Raw genomic sequence first — 25,000 nt, forward strand, 5'->3', positions numbered from 1 at the left:
GCTAGTAACGTGCACTTCGGGACCAACGCATCACCGGAAGACAACCGCCAAACATCGAAAGAGTCGCGATGCTCCGCAACCTACGTGCAAAGCGGTCGCACACCGGGTAAGGGAGTGAGAGCCCCAAACATAGCTGGGCGAGGCGCTCACTCCGCTCTTTAATATCTCGTTAATACCGCCAAGGAAATGGCACAAGCACACACACACAAGCATCCTCGGAAGAGGACAGTTCGAGTGACAGGTCAAATCCAAGAGTTCCGAAGACTACCTCCAGGAACAATCGGGAACAAGACCGATTACAAGTCGTCGAGTCTGTTACTGGGCGAACACGAGATGCGCACAGGAAATCGATCAGCCCTCACAATGGCCCAAGGCCAGAGATCGGACTGCTACGATTTACCCCAACAATCATCGTGCCACTCTTCGCAGAGAGGTGATAGACGCCAACGAGCCCGCGCATAGCAATCGAGGTGTAAAAAGGGCGTTGAAGGCAGGAAGCCTGGACGAAAGAGGCTACGAGGTCACCTCGAAGCGGTCTAAGAATCGGGCGCACTTGGGGCGACTACCAGTGCCAACCCCTTATCCCGCGGTGCGTCCGACACACAGAAATTTCCAAGGCGGCCAAGGAGCCTCCCCGCATAGCAATCGGGGTGTGAGGTTACGGATGCAGCATTGATAGCAATCGAGGTGTGAGGCGAAGGATGCAGAAGTGAGAGCCGAGGGATGTAGCAGAGATAGCAATCGGGGTGTGTGATGCAGAAGAGATAGCAATCGAGGTGTGCGGTGGGAAGGGCCCAGCAGCCAGAATGCATGAAGCGACGGATGAAGCAGTGATGACAACCGGGCTGTGAGGAGAGGAGGGATGCAGCCAAGAAAGCAATCAGGGCTCGAGGCAAGGGATGCATCAAGGATAGCAATCATGTTGTGAGGCGAGATTCCAAAGGCTAAACGTGAGAGGCTGCAGGGTCGACTCAGAGAGGTCTATGCATGTGAGAGGCTGAAAGCAAGGTCGACTCGGAGCGGTCTATGCATCGGGCGCGCTTGGGGCGACTACCAGTGCCAACCCCTTATCCCGCGACGCGTCCGACAAAGAGAACGTTCCAAGGCGGCAGAGGAGGTTACCAGCCGAAGGATGCAGTAGCAATAACAGGTATAGTTCCGCGGCGGCCGAGAAGACTCACCGCATAGGAATCGGGATGCGAGGCGAGGGATGCGGCGGGAAGGCCCCGACGGCTAAACGGAAGAGGCTGCAGGGCCGCCTCGGAATGGTCCAAGCATCGGATGCGATTGGGACGACTACCAGTGCCAACCCCTTATCCCGCGATGCGTCCGATACACAGATAGTTCCAAGGCGGCCGAGGAGCCTCACCGCATATCAATCGGGGTGCGAGGCGAGGGATGGGGCGGGAAGGCCCCAACGGCTAGACGGAAGAGGCTTCAGGGCCACCTCGGAATGGTCCAAGCATCGGACGCGCTTGGGGCGACTGCCAGTGCCAACCCCTTATCCCGCGATGTGTCCGATACACAGATGGTTCCAAGGCGGCCGAGGAGCCTCACCGCATAGCAATCGGGGGTGCGAGGCGAGGGATGGGGCGGGAAGGCCCCAACGGCTAGACGGAAGAGGCTTCAGGGCCGCCTAGGAATGGTCCAAGCATCGGACACGCTTGGGGCGACTACCAGTGACAGCCCCCTATCCCGCGATGCGTCCGATACGAAGATGGTTCCAAGGCGGCCGAGGAGCCTCACCGCATAGCAATCGGGGTGCGAGGTGGGGGATGCGGCGAGATGGCCCCAACGGCTAGACGGAAGAGGCCACAGGGCCGCGTCGGAATAGTCCAAGCATCGGACGCGCTTGGGGCGACTACCAGTGACAACCCCTTATCCCGCGATGCGTCCGATACGAAGATAGTTCCAAGGCGGCCGAGGAGCCTCACCGCATAGCAATCGGGGTGCGAGGTGGGGGATGCGGCGAGATGGCCCCAACGGCTAGACGGAAGAGGCTGCAGGGCCGCCTCGGAATAGTCCAAGCATCGGACGCGCTTGGGGCCACTACCAGTGACAACCCCTTATCCCGCGATGCGTCCGATACGAAGATAGTTCCAAGGCGGCCGAAGAGCCTCACCGCATAGCAATCGGGGTGCGAGGTGGGGGATGCGGCGAGATGGCCCCAACGGCTAGACGGAAGAGGCCACAGGGCCGCCTCGGAATAGTCCAAGCATCGGACGCGCTTGGGGCGACTACCAGTGACAACCCCTTATCCCGCGATGCGTCCGATACGAAGATAGTTCCCAGGCGGCTGAGGAGCCTCACCGCATAGCAATCGGGGTGCGAGGCGAGGGATGCGGCGAGATGGCCCCAAAGGCTAGACGGAAGAGGCTGCAGGGCTGCCTCGGAATAGTCCAAGCATCGGACGCGCTTGGGGCGACTACCACTGCCAACCCCTTATCCCGCGATGCGTCCGATACACAGATAGTTCCGAGGCGGCCGAGGAGGTGGGGGATGCAGCGAGATGGCCCCAACGGCTAGACGGAAGAGGCTGCAGGGCCGCCTCGGAATAGTCCAAGCATCGGACGCGCTTGGGGCGACTACCAGTGACAACCCCTTATCCCGCGATGCGTCCGATACACAGATAGTTCCGAGGCGGCCAAGGAGCCTCACCGCATAGCAATCGTGGTGCGAGGTGGGGGATGCGGCGAGATGGCCCCAACGGCTAGACGGAAGAGGCTGCAGGGCCGCCTCGGAATGGTCCAAGCATCGGATGCGCTTGGGGCGACTACCACTGCCAACCCCTTATCCCGCGATGCGTCCGATACACAGATAGTTCCAAGGCGGCCGAGGAGCCTCACAGCATAGCAATCAGGGTGCGAGGCGAGGGATGCGGCGAGAAAGCCCCAACGGCTAGAGGGAAGAGGCTTCAGGTCCGCCTCGGAATGGTCCAAGCATCGGACGCGCTTGGGGCGACTACCAGTGACAACCCCTTATCCCGCGACGCGTCCGATACACAGATAGTTCCAAGGCGGCCGAGGAGCCTCACCGCATAGCAATCGGGGTGCGAGGCGAGGGATGCGGCGAGAAGGACCCAACGGCTACACGGAAGAGGCTTCGGGGCCGCCTCGGAATGGTCCAAGCATCGGACGCGCTTGGGGCGACTACCAGTGACAACCCCTTATCCCGCGACGCGTCCGATACACAGATAGTTCCAAGGCGGCCGAGGAGCCTCACCGCATAGCAATCGGGGTGCGAGGCGAGGGATGCGGCGAGAAGGACCCAACGGCTAGACGGAAGAGGCTTCGGGGCCGCCTCGGAATGGTCCAAGCATCGGACGCGCTTGGGGCGACTACCAGTGACAACCCCTTATCCCGCGACGCGTCCGATACACAGATAGTTCCAAGGCGGCCGAGGAGCCTCACCGCATAGCAATCGGGGTGCGAGGCGAGGGATGCGGCGAGAAGGACCCAACGGCTAGACGGAAGAGGCTTCGGGTCCGCCTCGGAATGGTCCAAGCATCGGACGCGCTTGGGGCGACTACCAGTGACAACCCCTTATCCCGCGACGCGTCCGATACACAGATAGTTCCAAGGCGGCCGAGGAGCCTCACCGCATAGCAATCGGGGTGCGAGGCGAGGGATGCGGCGAGAAGGACCCAACGGCTAGACGGAAGAGGCTTCGGGTCCGCCTCGGAATGGTCCAAGCATCGGACGCGCTTGGGGCGACTACCAGTGACAACCCCTTATCCCGCGACGCGTCCGATACACAGATAGTTCCAAGGCGGCCGAGGAGCCTCACCGCATAGCAATCGGGGTGCGAGGCGAGGGATGCGGCGAGAAGGACCCAACGGCTAGACGGAAGAGGCTTCGGGTCCGCCTCGGAATGGTCCAAGCATCGGACGCGCTTGGGGCGACTACCAGTGACAACCCCTTATCCCGCGACGCGTCCGATACACAGATAGTTCCGAGGCGGCCGAGGAGCCTCACCGCATAGCAATCGGGGTGCGAGGCGAAGGATGCGGCGAGAAGGACCCAACGGCTAGACGGAAGAGGCTTCGGGTCCGCCTCGGAATGGTCCAAGCATCGGACGCGCTTGGGGCGACTACCAGTGACAACCCCTTATCCCGCGACGTGTCCGATACACAGATAGTTCCAAGGCGGCCGAGGAGCCTCACCGCATAGCAATCGGGGTGCGAGGCGAGGGATGCGGCGAGAAGGACCCAACGGCTAGACGGAAGAGGCTTCAGGGCCGCCTCGGAATGGTCCAAGCATCGAACGCGCTTGGGGCGACTACCAGTGACAACCCCTTATCCCGCGACGCGTCCGATACACAGATAGTTCCGAGGCGGCCGAGGAGCCTCACCGCATAGCAATCGGGGTGCGAGGCGAGGGATGCGGCGAGAAGGACCCAACGGCTAGACGGAAGAGGCTTCAGGGCCGCCTCGGAATGGTCCAAGCATCGGACGCGCTTGGGGCGACTACCAGTGACAACCCCTTATCCCGCGACGCGTCCGATACACAGATAGTTCCGAGGCGGCCGAGGAGCCTCACCGCATAGCAATCGGGGTGCGAGGCGAGGGATGCGGCGAGAAGGACCCAACGGCTAGACGGAAGAGGCTTCAGGGCCGCCTCGGAATGGTCCAAGCATCGGACGCGCTTGGGGCGACTACCAATGACAACCCCTTATCCCGCGACGCGTCCGATACACAGATAGTTCCGAGGCGGCCGAGGAGCCTCACCGCATAGCAATCGGGGTGCGAGGCGAGGGATGCGGCGAGAAGGACCCAACGGCTAGACGGAAGAGGCTTCAGGGCCGCCTCGGAATGGTCCAAGCATCGGACGCGCTTGGGGCGACTACCAATGACAACCCCTTATCCCGCGACGCGTCCGATACACAGATAGTTCCGAGGCGGCCGAGGAGCCTCACCGCATAGCAATCGGGGTGCGAGGCGAGGGATGCGGCGAGAAGGACCCAACGGCTAGACGGAAGAGGCTTCAGGGCCGCCTCGGAATGGTCCAAGCATCGGACGCGCTTGGGGCGACTACCAGTGACAACCCCTTATCCCGCGACGCGTCCGATACACAGATAGTTCCGAGGCGGCCGAGGAGCCTCACCGCATAGCAATCGGGTTGCGAGGCGAGGGATGCGGCGAGAAGGACCCAACGGCTAGACGGAAGAGGCTTCAGGGCCGCCTCGGAATGGTCCAAGCATCGGACGCGCTTGGGGCGACTACCGTTGCCAACCCCTTATCCCGCGATGCGTCTGATACACAGATAGTTCCGAGGCGGCCGAGGAGCCTCACCGCATAGCAATCGGGTTGCGAGGCAGATTATTGGGAAGGGAACCCCCTGGGATGCGGCTCAAGCAGTGCCCAAAGGGACTGGAATGCGGAATCACATCGAGAGACCCAAATGCTATACGAGGGCTCAAATCGAATTATCGATTTGGCCACGACATGGACGCATCGGAACGACTACCTTTGCCGAACCACTCGCAATTGCATCCATACCGAAACCAATAGACATTTCCGTTAGAGCCCTCGCATAGCATTCGGGAATCTCGCATGCCCCTCTAAATCGACCAATGCTGGCGCTCAATGAAAATCCGAGCGCTACCACCGTTCGAGCGCCAGCATTGGTCGAGTTAGAGGGGCACGGGGGAGAATGCTCCAGTCAACACCTCCCCTATATAAGTTATTTGTCCGATTCTCGCACAACCGTAGTCTGCCTCGTCGAATCAAACAACGGTCCCAGATTCCGACTTCCGTTCCGTAGAGACCCAAAAGCTAGATGGAGGCTCGCAAGAAAGAGAGTCGGCGCATAGCAATCGGGTTTCTCGAACGTTTAGGGACCGAGCTCACTTGCGGATAGGGCAAAATCCGCCAAGCAACCCAAAAGCTAGACGGGGGCTCGAATCGAATCGCCTAGGCGGCCACAACAACGACGTGTTGGATCGACTACCAGTGCCAAACCATTCAGCAAGACTAGTCTGTGTCGAGGCCGGATAGAGATTCTCAGAGAGCGCCCGCATAGCATTTAGGAGACCTGCCGCGTCCCTCACACTCGACAAATGGTGGTTCACGTTTATAAATCCGAGCGATCCCAACCCTTTCAAGCACCAACATCGGTCGAGATAGAGGGGCACGGAGGGGGCTGCGTGAGACAACACAGTCCCCTATATAAGTTATTTGTCCGATTCTCACACATCCGAAGAATGGTCATCAAATCGGACAACAGCCCAAACTTCCGACTTCCGTCCCAGAAAGCCCAAGAGCTATCTAAAACGTTCATGGCCGGAACTCGATCGCGGCTATACCAGTCCGCCAAGCAACCCAAAAGCTAGACTGGAGCTCTAGTCGAATCACCTCTGTGGCCATTGCAAGGACGTGTTGGAGCGACTACCATTGCCGAACCATTCCGCAGGTCGAGTCCATACCAAGGCCGCATAGAGATTCACGATGAGCTCCTGCATAGCAATCAGGAGACTTGCCGTGTCCATCACAATCGATAAATCCTGGTGCAAGATTTTTGCATCCGAGCGCTCCAACCAGTCGAGCACCAGCATCAATCGACATAAACGGGCACGGGGGGAGGATGCTCGAGAACACTACCTCCCCTATATAAGTTATTTGTCCGATTCTCAAGCAGCCGAAGTCTGGTCATCGAATCGGGTCAAAGACCACAACTTCCGACTTTACCCACAATGCAAGTCATCGAATCGAACATCGGCCCCCGAGTCGGACTCCATGCGTATGTCAGGTCATCGGACCCAAATTCCGCCTTCCTGCGCATGGCGGGCCATCAATATCAACTCGGTCATCGGACCCAAACTCCGCCTTTTTGCGTATGGCACGCCTTCAAATCGGTCATCGGACCCAAATTCCGCCTTCCTGTGCATGGCGGGCCATCAACATCAACTCGGTCATCGGACCCAAATTCCGCCTTTCTGCGCATGGCACGCCATCAACTCGGTCATCGGACCCAAATTCCGCCTTCCTGCGCATGGCAGGTCATCGGACACAAATTCAGACCTCGCCAATATGCCTACGTATCGAATCGGTCATCGGACCCAACTTCCGACTTCATCCATACTGTAGGGTCTTTGAGGTTGGCGCGGTGCGCTCAACCCAGGGAGTCGACCCATCGAAGCATACACCTCCCCTATATAAGCTATTTGTCCGATTCCCACACCTGTGTAGTTTGCACCTCTGACCAGGACATCGACCCCAACTTCCGAACTCGACTGCAACGACGGCACCAGCGCCTTGGTGCGCACCTTGCGACGCACAGTCCCAACATTCGCCTTCCTGCACATGGCAGGTCATCGGACCCAAATTCCGACCTCGCGAGTATGCCTACATATCGAATCGGTCATCGGACCCAACTTCCGACTTCATCCATACCGTAGGGTCTTTGAGGTTGGCGCGGTGCGCTCAACCCGGGGAGTCGACCCAACGAAGCATACACCTCCCCTATATAAGCTATTTGTCCGATTCCCACACCTGTGTAGTTTGCACCTCCGATCAAGACATCGACCCCAACTTCCGAACTCGCCTCCAACGACCGAACCAGCGCCTTGGTGCGCACCTTGCAACGCACAGTGCCAACATTCGCCTTCCTGCACGTGGCAGGTCATCGGACCCAAATTCCGACCTCGCGAGTATGCCTACATATCGAATCGGTCATCGGACCCAACTTCCGACTTCATCCATACCGTAGGGTCTTTGAGGTTGGCGCGGTGCGCTCAACCCGGGGAGTCGACCCAACGAAGCATACACCTCCCCTATATAAGCTATTTGTCCGATTCCCACACCTGTGTAGCTTGCACCTCCGATCAGGACATCGACCCCAACTTCCGAACTCGACTAAAAAGACCGCACCAGCGCCTTGGTGTGCACCTTGCAACGCACAGTGTCAACATTCGCCTTCCTGCACATGGCAGGTCATCGGACCCAAATTCCGACCTCATGAGCATACCTACTAATCGAATCGGTCATCGGACCCAACTTCCGACTTCATCCATACCGTAGGGTCTTTGAGGTTGGCGCGGTGCGCTCAACCTGGGGAGTCGACCCATCGAAGCATACACCTCCCCTATATAAGCTATTTGTCCGATTCCGACACCTGTGTAGTTTGCACCTCCGCTCAGGACATCGACCCCAACTTCCGAACTCGCCTGCAACGACCGAACCAGCGCCTTGGTGCGCACCAAAAGTGCGCACTTTTGGAGGGCACTTTTCTGCGCTCCAAAGGTGCGCACTTTTGGAGGGCACTTTTTGGAGGGCACTTTTCTGCGCTCCAAAGGTGCGCACTTTTGGAGGGCACTTTTTGGAGGGCACTTTTCTGCGCTCCAAAGGTGCGCACTTTTGGAGGGCACTTTTTGGAGGGCACTTTTCTGCGCTCCAAAGGTGCGCACTTTTGGAGGGCACTTTTTGGAGGGCACTTTTCTGCGCTCCAAAGGTGCGCACTTTTGGAGGGCACTTTTTGGAGGGCACTTTTCTGCGCTCCAAAGGTGCGCACTTTTGGAGGGCACTTTTTGGAGGGCACTTTTCTGCGCTCCAAAGGTGCGCACTTTTGGAGGGCACTTTTTGGAGGGCACTTTTCTGCGCTCCAAAGGTGCGCACTTTTGGAGGGCACTTTTTGGAGGGCACTTTTCTGCGCTCCAAAGGTGCGCACTTTTGGAGGGCACTTTTTGGAGGGCACTTTTCTGCGCTCCAAAGGTGCGCACTTTTGGAGGGCACTTTTGTGCACTCCAAAGGTGCGCACTTTTGGAGGGCACTTTTCCTGTGCTCCAAAGGTGCACACCTAGGTGAGCACCTTCGACCACACCTTGTAGCACACCAAACTCTGACTTTCGACTTCATCCGCAATGCAGGGTCTTTGAGGTTGGCGCAATGCGCACAACCAGGGGAGTCGACCCATCAAACCCAACACCTCCCCTATATAAGCTATTTGTCTGATTCTCATACATGCGTAGCCTGCAGGAGCAATTAGGACATCGACCCCAACTTTCGGCTTCTAAACGAAAACAAGGTCTTTGAGGTTGGTGTAATGCGAACAACTAGGGGAGTCAACCCATCAAACCCAACACCTCCCCTATATAAGCTATTTGTCTGATTCTCATACATGTGTAGTCTACAGGAGCAATTAGGACATCGACCCCAACTTTTGACTTCTTAACGAAAACAAGGTCTTTGAGGTTGACGTAATGCGCACAACCAGGGGAGTCGACCCATCAAACCCAACACCTCCCCTATATAAGCTATTTGTCCGATTCTCATACATGTGTAGCCTGCAGGAGCCATTAGGACATTGACCCCAACTTTTGACTTCTTAACGAAAACAAGGTCTTTGAGGTTGGCGTAATGCGCACAACCAAGGGAGTTGACCCATCAAACCCAACACCTCCCCTATATAAGCTATTTGTCTGATTCTCATACATGTGTAGCCTGCAACAACGATTAGGACATCCACCCCAACTTCTGAATTCGTCTGCGTTGACCGCACCAAAGGTGCACGCCTTGGTGCTCACCAAAATCCGACTTCCGACTTCTTCTGCTATGCGGGGTCTTTGAGGTTGGCGCAGTGCGCACAACCAGGGGAGTCAACCCACCGAATGCAACACCTCCCCTATATAAGCTATTTGTCTGATTCTCATACATGCGTAGACTGCAGCAATGATTAGGACATCCACCCCAACTTTTGACTTCTTAAACAAGACAGGGTCTTTGAAGTTGGTGCAGTGCACACAACCAGGGGAGTCGACCCATCAAACGCAACACCTCCCCTATATAAAGCTATTTGTCCGATTCTCATACGTGTAGTCTGCAGCAGCGATTAGGACATCGACCCCAACTTCCGAATTCGTTTGCATTGACCGCACCAAAGGTGCACGCCTTGGTGTGCACCCTGGAGTGCACTTTGGTGCTCACCTCGGTGCACACTTTGGTGTGCACCTCGGTGTGCACCAAAGGTGCGCACCTTGGAGCGCACCAAAGGTGTACACTTTGGAGCGCACCACATAGGGTCTTTGAGAGGTTGGCGCAGTGCGCACACCAAGGTGGGTGTTGAGGTGCGTGCCGAGGTGGGTGGGTGCTAGGGTGCGCTCCATGGTGGGTGCCAGGGTGGGTGCGTGCTAGGGTGGATTCCAAAGAGGGTCATAGGGTGGGTGCCAAGGTGGGTTGGTGATATAGTGGGTTCAAAGGTGGGTACTAGGGTGGGTTCCAAGGTGGGTCACAAGTTGGGTGCCAGGATGCGTGGGTGTTAGGTTGGGTGCCAAGGTGGGCTCCTGCGTGGGTGGGTGCTAGGGTGGGTTTCAAGGTGGACGCGAGGGCGGGTGCCAAGGTGGGTAACAAGTTGGGTGTTAGGATGGGTGAGTGCTAGAGTGGGTGCCAAGGTGGGTGGGTGCTAAGGTGGATGCCAAGGTGGTTCACAGGGTGGGTGGGTTCTAGGGTGAGTTCCAAGGTGGGTCACAGGTTCAGTGCTAGGGTGGGTGTCAAGGCGGGTGTCGAGGTGCCTGGGTGCTAGGGTGTGGATGCCAATGTGGGTCATAGGGTGGGTACTAGGGTGGGCTGCAATGTGGGTGCCAAGGTGGGTAACATGCTCGGTGGGTTCTAAATTGGGTGCCAGGGTGGGTGTGCACCCACCTTGCCCGAGGTGGGTGCCAAGGTGCCAGTGTGGGTGGGTGCTAAGGTGGATGCCAAGGTGGGTGAGAAGGTGGGTGATAGGTTGAGTGGTAGGATGGGTGGGTGCCAAGATGGGTCACAGGGTGGGTGCAAGGGTGGGTAGGTGCTAGGGTTGGTGTCAGGGTGGGTGGGTGCTAGGTTGGGTTCCAAGGTGGGTGCGAGGGTGAGTGTCAAGGTGGGTCACAGGTTAGGTGCTAGGATGGGTGAGTGCTAGGGTGCAAAGGTGCCAGGGTGGGTGCTAGGATGGGTCGATGCTAGGGTGAGTGGCAAGGTGGGTCCACAAGTGTCAAGGTGGGTGCCGAGGTGGGTGCCAAGTCGGCGACTGCTATGGTGGATGCCAAGGTGGGTCACGGGGTGGGTGCCAAGTTGCTAGGTTGGGTTCCAAGGTGGGTGCCAACGTGGGTGCTAGGGTGCGTGGGTTAAAGGGTGTGTCACAACGTGGGTGCCAGGATGGGTGCGCACCCACACTGGCCAAGACGGGTGCGGGTGCAAGGTTGGGTTCCAAGCCCGGTCACAGGCTGGGTGCTAGGATGGGTGGGTGCCAAGGTGGGCACCAGGGTGGGTGCACCCACCCTGGCCAAGGTGGGTCACGGGGTGGGTCCTAGGGTGGGTAACGGGGTGGGTACTAAGGTGCGTGCCAAGGTGGGTCATAGGGTGGGTGCCAAGGTGGGCACCAGGGTGGGTGTGCACCAACCCTAGCCAGGGTAGGTCACGGGGTGGTTGTCGGGGTGGGCGTCAAGGAGCCAAGGTGGGTGGCAAGTAGCCAAGTTGCGTGCCAAGGTGGGTGTCGGGGTGGGTGCCAAGGATCCAAGGTGGGTGCCAAGGAACCAAGGTGGGTGTCTGGGTGGGTGCCGAGGTGGGAGCCAGGGTGGGTCCCAAGGTGAGTGCAAAGGTGGGTGCCAGGGTCAAGGTGAGTGCCAATGTGGGTTCCAAGGTGCCAGGGTCAGGGTGAGTGCCAATGTGGGTTCAAAGGTGCTAAGTTGGGTGCGAGGTTGGGTGCGAGGGTGGGTGGGTGCCAAGGTGTGCTAGGTGGAAGCCCGGGTGGGTCGGCATCCCATGGGTGTCGAGTTGGGTGCCTGATGGGTGCTTCTTGTCAAGTTTTAGTCGTCGGGACTCATTTCGAGCCTTAGAGGTCGTTTCTTGTCCGGTTGCCCTGTCTTCGACCTGGGAACCCAATTTTGGTCCTCGGGTCCCATTTTTTTTTGTCTCGCATCCCACTTTTGGCCTGTGGCCTTTTCGGGGTCGATTCTCGTTTTGGGCATCAGAGCATGTTTCTTCTCCTAAAACCCAATATTTGTTTATTAAGTCTCGGAACACATTTTTGTTCTCGTGGACCCATCATGGGTCTTGGAACGCATTTGTGGTCCTTGGGTCCCATTTTGCATCCCGAAACTTGTGTTTTGGTGCTTGATCCCTATTTTGGGTGCCCACCTTGCACCAAGTGCGCACCCGGGGCAAACCGAGCGCCTTGGTGCACCGGGGCAAGATCGAGCGTGCACCCGAGGCGCCCCGAACATGCACCAAGGTGCACTCGGCCCACATGTGAGCGCAGGTCGTTGCGCCCGAGGTGGTGTGTGGGCACCGCGTTGCAGACGGGACACTGCACGCACACGACGCCCCCTCCAGGTGCACGCACGTAGGCCGGGCCGGGTGCACACCCGACGCCCTAGCAAGGTGCGCGCACCCGGGCAGGGCTCACACTTGGCGAACGGGGCGCACTTCGCGAGGGAGGGTGTGCACCTCGACGGGGGTGGGTGGCCGGGGTGGATTCGCACGTGGGTCGCGGTTTGCTAAGTACACACTGCGACAAGCTCATAACGGGTGCGATCATACCAGCATTAGTGCACCGGATCCCATCAGAACTCCGCAGTTAAGCGCGCTTGGGCCGGAGTAGTACTGGGATGGGTGACCTCCCGGGAAGTCCCGGTGTTGCACCCTTTTTTAGTTTTTCGCCGGGCGTCGCAATGCTATTTGAATAAACCTTTTGCCCGTTTGCGTTCTCGTCGGGGCCGGGCCGGGCCGGGGTGCGCTGCCCGCACTACCGCGCGCGCGGGGGCGACACCGAGCGCGCACCCGAGGCACCCCGAGCACACAGGCCACGGTGCAACCCGGGCGTTGTGCGCGCACCCCGGTGCGCCCGAGGTGCTGCGCGCGCACCCAGGTGAAATCGGTGTGCACCTCGGCCAGTGCGCGCTCGGTCGAGTCGCGCACGTTGGCCAAGGTGCACGGTGATGTTTCTTACTCTAAGGTTCCGCACCAGACGCCCGGGACAGGTGAGCGAAGCTGGGCGGGGCCGGGTGCGCGGCCGGGGCAGGTGCACGCAGCTGGAGAGAGCTTTGGAGCACACTTCGGAGCGCACCAATGATGCGCTCCATTCAAAAGTTTCCTGAAAAGGCAAAAAAAGTTGAGATTATAGAATTTCCCACTTGAGAGATTGTAAAAAAAAAAAATTTAAAATGAAGGAAACGCGGGTGCCAAGGTGTGCGCAGCCCAGCCAAGGTGTGCGCACCAAGGCGCCCACCCTGGCGAAGGTGCACGCAAGGTGCGCACCCGAGGCAAACCGGACAATTAACCCAACTTTCGACTTCGCGCGCACCTTGGAGCGCACTTCGGAGCGCTCCTTGGTGCGCACCAATCTTGGGCACCTCGGAGTGCACCATGGCGCCCACCAAGGTGCGCACCCGGGGCAAACCGAGCTCCGACTTCGTGCGCACCTTGGAGCGCACGAAAGGTGCGCACCATGGCGCCCACCAAGGTGCGCAGCCCAGCCAAGGCGTGCGCATCAAGGTGCGCACCCTGGCGAAGGTGCGCACCCGGGGCAAACCGAGCTCCGACTTCGTGCGCACCTTGGAGCGCACAAAAGGTGCGCAACCCAGCCAAGGTGTGCGCACCCCGGTCAAACCGAGCTCCGAATCGTGCGCACCAGAGGTGCACGCCATCGTGCGCACCTTGGAGCACACTTCGGAGCCCTCCTTGGTGCGCGCCGATGTTGCGCACCTCGGAGCGCACCCGGGGAAAACAATGCAATTAACCCGACTTTCGACTTCGTGGGCACCTCGGAGCGCTCTCGGGTTCGCACCTCGGAGCACACCGAGGTGCGCACCTTTGATGCGCTGCCTTCACCAATTTCCAGAAAAGGCAAGAAAACATTGAGAAGGTGTGCGCACCGAGGTGCCCACCCTGGCGAAGGTGCACGCGAGGTGCGCACCCGGGGCAAACCGGGCTCCGACTTCGTGCACGCCGCACCTTGGAGCACACTTCGGAGCGCTCCTTGGTGCGCACCAGGGCGCGCAACCCAGCCGAGGTGCCCACCCCGGCGAAGGTGCACGCGAGGTGCGCACCCGGGGCAAACCGGGCTCCGACTTCGTGCACGCCATGGTGCCCACCGCGGCGAAGGTGCACGCGAGGTGCGCACCCGGGGCAAACCGGGCTCCGACTTCGTGCACGCCGCACCTTGGAGCACACTTCGGAGCGCTCCTTGGTGCGCACCATGGTGCCCACCAGGGCGCGCAACCCCGCCGAAGGTGCACGCGAGGTGCGCACCCGGGGCAAACCGGGCTCCGACTTCGTGCACGCCGCACCTTGGAGCACACTTCGGAGCGCTCCTTGGTGCGCACCATGGTGCCCACCAGGGCGCGCAACCCCGCCGAAGGTGCACGCGAGGTGCGCACCCGGGGCAAACCGGGCTCCGACTTCGTGCACGCCATGGTGCGCACCGCGGCGAAGGTGCGCACCCGGGGCAAACCGGGCTCCGACTTCGTGCACGCCGCACCTTGGAGCACACTTCGGAGCGCTCCTTGGTGCGCACCAGGGCGCGCAACCCAGCCGAGGTGCCCACCCCGGCGAAGGTGCACGCGAGGTGCGTACCCGGGGCAAACCGGGCTCCGACTTCGTGCACGCCGCACCTTGGAGCACACTTCGGAGCGCTCCTTGGTGCGCACCATGGTGCCCACCAGGCCGCGCAACCCAGCCAAGGTGTGCGCACCAAGGTGCACGCGAGGTGCGCACCCGGGGCAAACCGGGGTCCGACTTCGTGCACGCCGCACCTTGGAGCACACATCGGGGCGCTCCCGGGTTCGCACCGGCGTTGCGCACCGTGGTGGGCACCTCGGAGCACACCAAGGTGGGCAGCGAGGTGCGCACCTTTGATGCGATGCCTTCACTAATTTCCATAAAAGGCAAAAAAAAAACGAGATTTTAAAATTTCCGTTTTGAAAGATAGTGAGAAAAAGGGAATGCTGGTGCCATCTTGAGCCCGCCCTGGTGCGCAGCCCAGCCAAGGTGTGCGCACCAAGGTGCCCACCCTGGCGAAGGTGCGCGCCCGGGCAATTAATCCAACTTCCAACTTCGCGCGCGCCAGGGTGGGAGCGCACCCAACAACCGGGCCTGGGAAGAGCCAATGCGAGAAACCCCACCAAACGCTCTGACAAAAAAAGAGGGGGCGCTCCAGTAACCCCGCTTCGGAGCGCACCCTGGGCAAACCCAGCCAAGGTGCCCACCCCGGCCAAGGTGCAGGCGAGGTGCGCACCCGGGGCAAACCGGGCTCCGACAACGTGCACGCCGCACCTTGGAGCACACTTCGTAGCGCTCCCGGGTGCGCACCTCAGAGCACACCAAGGTGGGCAGCGAGGTGCGCACCTTTGATGCGCTGCCTTCACTAATTTCCAGAAAAGGCAAAAAAAAAAGGAGATTTTAAAATTTCCGTTTTGAAAGATAGTGAAAAAAACGGAACGCGCGTGCCATCTTGAGCCCGCCCTGGTGCGCAGCCCAGGTAAGGTGCCCACCCTGGCAAAGGTGCGCACCCGGGCAATTAACCCTACTTCCGACTTCGTGCGCGCCAGGGTGGCAACCGGGCCTCGGAAGAGCCAATGCGAGAAACCCCACCAAACGCTCCGACAAAAAAAGAGGCGGCGCTCCAATAACCCCGCTTCGGAGCGCAGCCGGGGCAAACCCAGCCAAGGTGCCCACCCCGACGAAGGTGCACGCGAGGTGCGCACCCGGGGCAAACCGGGCTCCGACAACGTGCACGCAGCACCTTGGAGCACACTTCGAAGCACTCCCGGGTGCCCACCGGCGTTGCGCACCGTGGTGGGCAGCGAGGTGCGCACCTTTGATGCGCTGCCTTCACTAATTTCCAGAAAAAGGCAAAAAAAAATGAGATTTTAAAATTTCCGTTTTGAAAGATAGTGAAAAAAAAGGAACGCGGGTGCCATCTTGAGCCCGCCCTGGTGCGCAGCCCAGGCAAGGCATGCGCACCAAGGTGCCCACCCGAGGTGCACACCCGGGGCAAACCGGGCTCCGACTTCGTGCAGGCCGCACCTTGGAGCACACTTCGGAGCGCTCCTTGGTGCGCACCATGGTGCCCACCAGGGCGCGCAACCCAGCCAAGGTCTGCACACCAAGGTGCCCACCCCGGCGAAGGTGCACGCGAGGTGCGCACCCGGGGCAAACCGGGCTCCGACTTCGTGCACGCCATGGTGCCCACCGCGGCGAAGGTGCACGCGAGGTGCGCACCCGGGGCAAACCGGGCTCCGACTTCGTGCACGCCGCACCTTGGAGCACACTTCGGAGCGCTCCTTGGTGCGCACCATGGTGCCCACCAGGGCGCGCAACCCAGCCAAGGTGTGCGCACCAAGGTGCACGCGAGGTGCGCACCCGGGGCAAACCGGGGTCCGACTTCGTGCACGCCGCACCTTGGAGCACACATCGGAGCGCTCCCAGGTTCGCACCAGCGTTGCGCACCTTTGATGCGCTGCCTTCACTAATTTCCAGAAAAGGCAAAAAAAAACGAGATTTTAAAATTTCCGTTCTGAAAGATAGTGAAAAAAACGGAACGCGGGTGCCATCTTGAGCCCTTCCTGGTGCGCAGCCCAGGCAAGTTGTGCGCACCAAGGTGCCCACCCTGGCGGAGGTGCGCGCCCGGGGCAATCCGGGCTCCGACTTCGTGCACTGCATGGTGCCCACCAAGGCGCGCAACCCAGCCAAGGTGCCCACCGCAGCGAAGGTGCACGCGAGGTGCGCACCCGAGGTGCACACCCGGGGCAAACCGGGCTCCGACTTCGTGCACGCCGCACCTTGGAGCACACTTCAGAGCGCTCCTTGGTGCGCACCAGGGCGCGCAACCCAGCCGAGGTGCCCACCCCGGCGAAGGTGCACGCGAGGTGCGCACCCGGGGCAAACCGGGCTCCGACTTCGTGCACGCCATGGTGCCCACCGCGGCGAAGGTGCGCACCCGGGGCAAACCGGGCTCCGACTTCGTGCACGCCGCACCTTGGAGCACACTTCGGAGCGCTCCTTGGTGCGCACCATGGTGCCCACCAGGCCGCGCAACCCAGCCAAGGTGTGCGCACCAAGGTGCACGCGAGGTGCGCACCCGGGGCAAACCGGGGTCCGACTTCGTGCACGCCGCACCTTGGAGCACACATCGGGGCGCTCCCGGGTTCGCACCGGCGTTGCGCACCGTGGTGGGCACCTCGGAGCACACCAAGGTGGGCAGCGAGGTGCGCACCTTTGATGCGATGCCTTCACTAATTTCCATAAAAGGCAAAAAAAAAACGAGATTTTAAAATTTCCGTTTTGAAAGATAGTGAGAAAAAGGGAATGCTGGTGCCATCTTGAGCCCGCCCTGGTGCGCAGCCCAGCCAAGGTTTGCGCACCAAGGTGCCCACCCTGGCGAAGGTGCGCGCCCGGGCAATTAACCCAACTTCCAACTTCGCGCGCGCCAGGGTGGGAGCGCACCCAACAACCGGGCCTGGGAAGAGCCAATGCGAGAAACCCCACCAAACTCTCTGACAAAAAAAGAGGGGGCGCTCCAGTAACCCCGCTTCGGAGCGCACCCTGGGCAAACCCAGCCAAGGTGCCCACCCCGGCCAAGGTGCAGGCGAGGTGCGCACCCGGGGCAAACCGGGCTCCGACAACGTGCACGCCGCACCTTGGAGCACACTTCGTAGCGCTCCCGGGTGCGCACCTCAGAGCACACCAAGGTGGGCAGCGAGGTGCGCACCTTTGATGCGCTGCCTTCACTAATTTCCAGAAAAGGCAAAAAAAAAAGGAGATTTTAAAATTTCCGTTTTGAAAGATAGTGAAAAAAACGGAACGCGCGTGCCATCTTGAGCCCGCCCTGGTGCGCAGCCCAGGTAAGGTCCCACCCTGGCAAAGGTGCGCACCCGGGCAATTAACCCTACTTCCGACTTCGTGCGCGCCAGGGTGGCAACCGGGCCTCGGAAGAGCCAATGCGAGAAACCCCACCAAACGCTCCGACAAAAAAAGAGGCGGCGCTCCAATAACCCCGCTTCGGAGCGCAGCCGGGGCAAACCAAGCCAAGGTGCCCACCCCGACGAAGGTGCACGCGAGGTGCGCACCCGGGGCAAACCGGGCTCCGACAACGTGCACGCAGCACCTTGGAGCACACTTCGAAGCACTCCCGGGTGCCCACCGGCGTTGCGCACCGTGGTGGGCAGCGAGGTGCGCACCTTTGATGCGCTGCCTTCACTAATTTCCAGAAAAAGGCAAAAAAAAATGAGATTTTAAAATTTCCGTTTTGAAAGATAGTGAAAAAAAAGGAACGCGGGTGCCATCTTGAGCCCGCCCTGGTGCGCAGCCCAGGCAAGGCATGCGCACCAAGGTGCCCACCCGAGGTGCACACCCGGGGCAAACCGGGCTCCGACTTCGTGCAGGCCGCACCTTGGAGCACACTTCGGAGCGCTCCTTGGTGCGCACCATGGTGCCCACCAGGGCGCACCCGAGGCAAACCGGGCTCCGACTTCGTGCACGCCGCACCTTGGAGCACACATCGGAGCGCTCCCAGGTTCGCACCAGCGTTGCGCACCTTTGATGCGCTGCCTTCACTAATTTCCAGAAAAGGCAAAAAAAAACGATATTTTAAAATTTCCGTTCTGAAAGATAGTGAAAAAAACGGAACGCGGGTGCCATCTTGAGCCCTTCCTGATGCGCAGCCCAGGCAAGTTGTGCGCACCAAGGTGCCCACCCTGGCGGAGGTGCGCGCCCGGGGCAAACCGGGCTCCGACTTCGTGCACTGCATGGTGCCCACCAAGGCGCGCAACCCAGCCAAGGTGCCCACCGCAGCGAAGGTGCACGCGAGGTGCGCACCCGAGGTGCACACCCGGGGCAAACCGGGCTCCGACTTCGTGCACGCCGCACCTTGGAGCACACTTCAGAGCGCTCCTTGGTACGCACCAGGGCGCGCAACCCAGCCAAGGTGCTCACCCCGGCGAAGGTGCACGCGAGGTGCGCACCCGGGGCAAACCGGGCTCGGACTTCGTGCACGCCGCACCTTGGAGCACACATCGGAGCGCTCCCGGGTTCGCACCAGCATTGCGCACCTTTGATGCGCTGCCTTCACTAATTTCCAGAAAAGGCAAAAAAAAGAAAAAAATGAGATTTTAAAATTTCCGTTTTGAAAGATAGTGAAAAAAACGGAACGCGGGTGCCATCTTGAGCCCGCCCTGGTGTGCAGCCCAGGCAAGTTGTGCGCACCAAGGCACCCACCCTGGCCAAGGTGGGTCACGGGGTGGGTCCTAGGGTGGGTAACGGGGTGGGTACTAAGGTGCGTGCCAAGGTGGGTCATAGGGTGGGTGCCAAGGTGGGCACCAGGGTGGGTGTGCACCAACCCTAGCCAGGGTAGGTCACGGGGTGGTTGTCGGGGTGGGCGTCAAGGAGCCAAGGTGGGTGGCAAGTAGCCAAGTTGCGTGCCAAGGTGGGTGTCGGGGTGGGTGCCAAGGATCCAAGGTGGGTGCCAAGGAACCAAGGTGGGTGTCTGGGTGGGTGCCGAGGTGGGAGCCAGGGTGGGTCCCAAGGTGAGTGCAAAGGTGGGTGCCAGGGTCAAGGTGAGTGCCAATGTGGGTTCCAAGGTGCCAGGGTCAGGGTGAGTGCCAATGTGGGTTCAAAGGTGCTAAGTTGGGTGCGAGGTTGGGTGCGAGGGTGGGTGGGTGCCAAGGTGTGCTAGGTGGAAGCCCGGGTGGGTCGGCATCCCATGGGTGTCGAGTTGGGTGCCTGATGGGTGCTTCTTGTCAAGTTTTAGTCGTCGGGACTCATTTCGAGCCTTAGAGGTCGTTTCTTGTCCGGTTGCCCTGTCTTCGACCTGGGAACCCAATTTTGGTCCTCGGGTCCCATTTTTTTTTGTCTCGCATCCCACTTTTGGCCTGTGGCCTTTTCGGGGTCGATTCTCGTTTTGGGCATCAGAGCATGTTTCTTCTCCTAAAACCCAATATTTGTTTATTAAGTCTCGGAACACATTTTTGTTCTCGTGGACCCATCATGGGTCTTGGAACGCATTTGTGGTCCTTGGGTCCCATTTTGCATCCCGAAACTTGTGTTTTGGTGCTTGATCCCTATTTTGGGTGCCCACCTTGCACCAAGTGCGCACCCGGGGCAAACCGAGCGCCTTGGTGCACCGGGGCAAGATCGAGCGTGCACCCGAGGCGCCCCGAACATGCACCAAGGTGCACTCGGCCCACATGTGAGCGCAGGTCGTTGCGCCCGAGGTGGTGTGTGGGCACCGCGTTGCAGACGGGACACTGCACGCACACGACGCCCCCTACAGGTGCACGCACGTAGGCCGGGCCGGGTGCACACCCGACGCCCTAGCAAGGTGCGCGCACCCGGGCAGGGCTCACACTTGGCGAACGGGGCGCACTTCGCGAGGGAGGGTGTGCACCTCGACGGGGGTGGGTGGCCGGGGTGGATTCGCACGTGGGTCGCGGTTTGCTAAGTACACACTGCGACAAGCTCATAACGGGTGCGATCATACCAGCGTTAGTGCACCGGATCCCATCAGAACTCCGCAATTAAGCGCGCTTGGGCCGGAGTAGTACTGGGATGGGTGACCTCCCGGGAAGTCCCGGTGTTGCACCCTTTTTTAGTTTTTCGCCGGGCATCGCAATGCTATTTGAATAAACCTTTTGCCCGTTTGCGTTCTCGTCGGGGCCGGGCCGGGCCGGGGTGCGCTGCCCGCACTACCGCGCGCGCGGGGGGCGACACCGAGCGCGCACCCGAGGCGCCCCGAGCACACAGGCCACGGTGCAACCCGGGCGTTGTGCGCGCACCCCGGTGCGCCCGAGGTGCTGCACGCGCACCCAGGTGAAATCGGTGTGCACCTCGGCCAGTGCGCGCTCGGTCGAGTCGCGCACGTTGGCCAAGGTGCACGGTGATGTTTCTTACTCTAAGGTTCCGCACCAGACGCCCGGGACAGGTGAGCGAAGCTGGGCGGGGCCGGGTGCGCGGCCGGGGCAGGTGCACGCAGCTGGAGAGAGCTTTGGAGCACACTTCGGAGCGCACCAATGATGCGCTCCATTCAAAAGTTTCCTGAAAAGGCAAAAAAAGTTGAGATTATAGAATTTCCCACTTGAGAGATTGTAAAAAAAAAAAATTTAAAATGAAGGAAACGCGGGTGCCAAGGTGTGCGCAGCCCAGCCAAGGTGTGCGCACCAAGGCGCCCACCCTGGCGAAGGTGCACGCAAGGTGCGCACCCGAGGCAAACCGGACAATTAACCCAACTTTCGACTTCGCGCGCACCTTGGAGCGCACTTCGGAGCGCTCCTTGGTGCGCACCAATCTTGGGCACCTCGGAGTGCACCATGGCGCCCACCAAGGTGCGCACCCGGGGCAAACCGAGCTCCGACTTCGTGCGCACCTTGGAGCGCACGAAAGGTGCGCACCATGGCGCCCACCAAGGTGCGCAGCCCAGCCAAGGCGTGCGCATCAAGGTGCGCACCCTGGCGAAGGTGCGCACCCGGGGCAAACCGAGCTCCGACTTCGTGCGCACCTTGGAGCGCACAAAAGGTGCGCAACCCAGCCAAGGTGTGCGCACCCCGGTCAAACCGAGCTCCGAATCGTGCGCACCAGAGGTGCACGCCATCGTGCGCACCTTGGAGCACACTTCGGAGCCCTCCTTGGTGCGCGCCGATGTTGCGCACCTCGGAGCGCACCCGGGGAAAACAATGCAATTAACCCGACTTTCGACTTCGTGGGCACCTCGGAGCGCTCTCGGGTTCGCACCTCGGAGCACACCGAGGTGCGCACCTTTGATGCGCTGCCTTCACCAATTTCCAGAAAAGGCAAGAAAACATTGAGAAGGTGTGCGCACCGAGGTGCCCACCCTGGCGAAGGTGCACGCGAGGTGCGCACCCGGGGCAAACCGGGCTCCGACTTCGTGCACGCCGCACCTTGGAGCACACTTCGGAGCGCTCCTTGGTGCGCACCAGGGCGCGCAACCCAGCCGAGGTGCCCACCCCGGCGAAGGTGCACGCGAGGTGCGCACCCGGGGCAAACCGGGCTCCGACTTCGTGCACGCCATGGTGCCCACCGCGGCGAAGGTGCACGCGAGGTGCGCACCCGGGGCAAACCGGGCTCCGACTTCGTGCACGCCGCACCTTGGAGCACACTTCGGAGCGCTCCTTGGTGCGCACCATGGTGCCCACCAGGGCGCGCAACCCCGCCGAAGGTGCACGCGAGGTGCGCACCCGGGGCAAACCGGGCTCCGACTTCGTGCACGCCGCACCTTGGAGCACACTTCGGAGCGCTCCTTGGTGCGCACCATGGTGCCCACCAGGGCGCGCAACCCCGCCGAAGGTGCACGCGAGGTGCGCACCCGGGGCAAACCGGGCTCCGACTTCGTGCACGCCATGGTGCGCACCGCGGCGAAGGTGCGCACCCGGGGCAAACCGGGCTCCGACTTCGTGCACGCCGCACCTTGGAGCACACTTCGGAGCGCTCCTTGGTGCGCACCAGGGCGCGCAACCCAGCCGAGGTGCCCACCCCGGCGAAGGTGCACGCGAGGTGCGTACCCGGGGCAAACCGGGCTCCGACTTCGTGCACGCCGCACCTTGGAGCACACTTCGGAGCGCTCCTTGGTGCGCACCATGGTGCCCACCAGGCCGCGCAACCCAGCCAAGGTGTGCGCACCAAGGTGCACGCGAGGTGCGCACCCGGGGCAAACCGGGGTCCGACTTCGTGCACGCCGCACCTTGGAGCACACATCGGGGCGCTCCCGGGTTCGCACCGGCGTTGCGCACCGTGGTGGGCACCTCGGAGCACACCAAGGTGGGCAGCGAGGTGCGCACCTTTGATGCGATGCCTTCACTAATTTCCATAAAAGGCAAAAAAAAAACGAGATTTTAAAATTTCCGTTTTGAAAGATAGTGAGAAAAAGGGAATGCTGGTGCCATCTTGAGCCCGCCCTGGTGCGCAGCCCAGCCAAGGTGTGCGCACCAAGGTGCCCACCCTGGCGAAGGTGCGCGCCCGGGCAATTAACCCAACTTCCAACTTCGCGCGCGCCAGGGTGGGAGCGCACCCAACAACCGGGCCTGGGAAGAGCCAATGCGAGAAACCCCACCAAACGCTCTGACAAAAAAAGAGGGGGCGCTCCAGTAACCCCGCTTCGGAGCGCACCCTGGGCAAACCCAGCCAAGGTGCCCACCCCGGCCAAGGTGCAGGCGAGGTGCGCACCCGGGGCAAACCGGGCTCCGACAACGTGCACGCCGCACCTTGGAGCACACTTCGTAGCGCTCCCGGGTGCGCACCTCAGAGCACACCAAGGTGGGCAGCGAGGTGCGCACCTTTGATGCGCTGCCTTCACTAATTTCCAGAAAAGGCAAAAAAAAAAGGAGATTTTAAAATTTCCGTTTTGAAAGATAGTGAAAAAAACGGAACGCGCGTGCCATCTTGAGCCCGCCCTGGTGCGCAGCCCAGGTAAGGTGCCCACCCTGGCAAAGGTGCGCACCCGGGCAATTAACCCTACTTCCGACTTCGTGCGCGCCAGGGTGGCAACCGGGCCTCGGAAGAGCCAATGCGAGAAACCCCACCAAACGCTCCGACAAAAAAAGAGGCGGCGCTCCAATAACCCCGCTTCGGAGCGCAGCCGGGGCAAACCCAGCCAAGGTGCCCACCCCGACGAAGGTGCACGCGAGGTGCGCACCCGGGGCAAACCGGGCTCCGACAACGTGCACGCAGCACCTTGGAGCACACTTCGAAGCACTCCCGGGTGCCCACCGGCGTTGCGCACCGTGGTGGGCAGCGAGGTGCGCACCTTTGATGCGCTGCCTTCACTAATTTCCAGAAAAAGGCAAAAAAAAATGAGATTTTAAAATTTCCGTTTTGAAAGATAGTGAGAAAAAGGGAATGCTGGTGCCATCTTGAGCCCGCCCTGGTGCGCAGCCCAGCCAAGGTGTGCGCACCAAGGTGCCCACCCTGGCGAAGGTGCGCGCCCGGGCAATTAACCCAACTTCCAACTTCGCGCGCGCCAGGGTGGGAGCGCACCCAACAACCGGGCCTGGGAAGAGCCAATGCGAGAAACCCCACCAAACGCTCCGACAAAAAAAGAGGCGGCGCTCCAATAACCCCGCTTCGGAGCGCAGCCGGGGCAAACCCAGCCAAGGTGCCCACCCCGACGAAGGTGCACGCGAGGTGCGCACCCGGGGCAAACCGGGCTCCGACAACGTGCACGCAGCACCTTGGAGCACACTTCGAAGCACTCCCGGGTGCCCACCGGCGTTGCGCACCGTGGTGGGCAGCGAGGTGCGCACCTTTGATGCGCTGCCTTCACTAATTTCCAGAAAAAGGCAAAAAAAAATGAGATTTTAAAATTTCCGTTTTGAAAGATAGTGAAAAAAAAGGAACGCGGGTGCCATCTTGAGCCCGCCCTGGTGCGCAGCCCAGGCAAGGCATGCGCACCAAGGTGCCCACCCGAGGTGCACACCCGGGGCAAACCGGGCTCCGACTTCGTGCAGGCCGCACCTTGGAGCACACTTCGGAGCGCTCCTTGGTGCGCACCATGGTGCCCACCAGGGCGCGCAACCCAGCCAAGGTCTGCACACCAAGGTGCCCACCCCGGCGAAGGTGCACGCGAGGTGCGCACCCGGGGCAAACCGGGCTCCGACTTCGTGCACGCCATGGTGCCCACCGCGGCGAAGGTGCACGCGAGGTGCGCACCCGGGGCAAACCGGGCTCCGACTTCGTGCACGCCGCACCTTGGAGCACACTTCGGAGCGCTCCTTGGTGTGCACCATGGTGCCCACCAGGGCGCGCAACCCAGCCAAGGTGTGCGCACCAAGGTGCACGCGAGGTGCGCACCCGGGGCAAACCGGGGTCCGACTTCGTGCACGCCGCACCTTGGAGCACACATCGGAGCGCTCCCAGGTTCGCACCAGCGTTGCGCACCTTTGATGCGCTGCCTTCACTAATTTCCAGAAAAGGCAAAAAAAAACGAGATTTTAAAATTTCCGTTCTGAAAGATAGTGAAAAAAACGGAACGCGGGTGCCATCTTGAGCCCTTCCTGGTGCGCAGCCCAGGCAAGTTGTGCGCACCAAGGT

The 25,000-nt window shown here is 60.7% G+C and overlaps 2 non-coding genes across 2 annotated transcripts; both read left to right on the top strand.

Annotated features, from left to right (window-relative positions):
• Positions 1-12,491: 12,491 nt before the first annotated feature.
• Positions 12,492-12,610, top strand: LOC131869159 (5S ribosomal RNA). The gene has a single exon (XR_009367554.1). It is a non-coding gene; the product is annotated as a 5S ribosomal RNA (ribosomal RNA).
• A 7,817-nt stretch (positions 12,611-20,427) lies between these two features.
• On the top strand, positions 20,428-20,546 carry LOC131869163 (5S ribosomal RNA). The gene has a single exon (XR_009367558.1). It is a non-coding gene; the product is annotated as a 5S ribosomal RNA (ribosomal RNA).
• Positions 20,547-25,000: the final 4,454 nt, after the last annotated feature.

This window comes from Cryptomeria japonica, unplaced genomic scaffold (genome assembly GCF_030272615.1).
Source record: "Cryptomeria japonica unplaced genomic scaffold, Sugi_1.0 HiC_scaffold_237, whole genome shotgun sequence".
Classification (NCBI taxonomy): domain Eukaryota; kingdom Viridiplantae; phylum Streptophyta; class Pinopsida; order Cupressales; family Cupressaceae; genus Cryptomeria; species Cryptomeria japonica.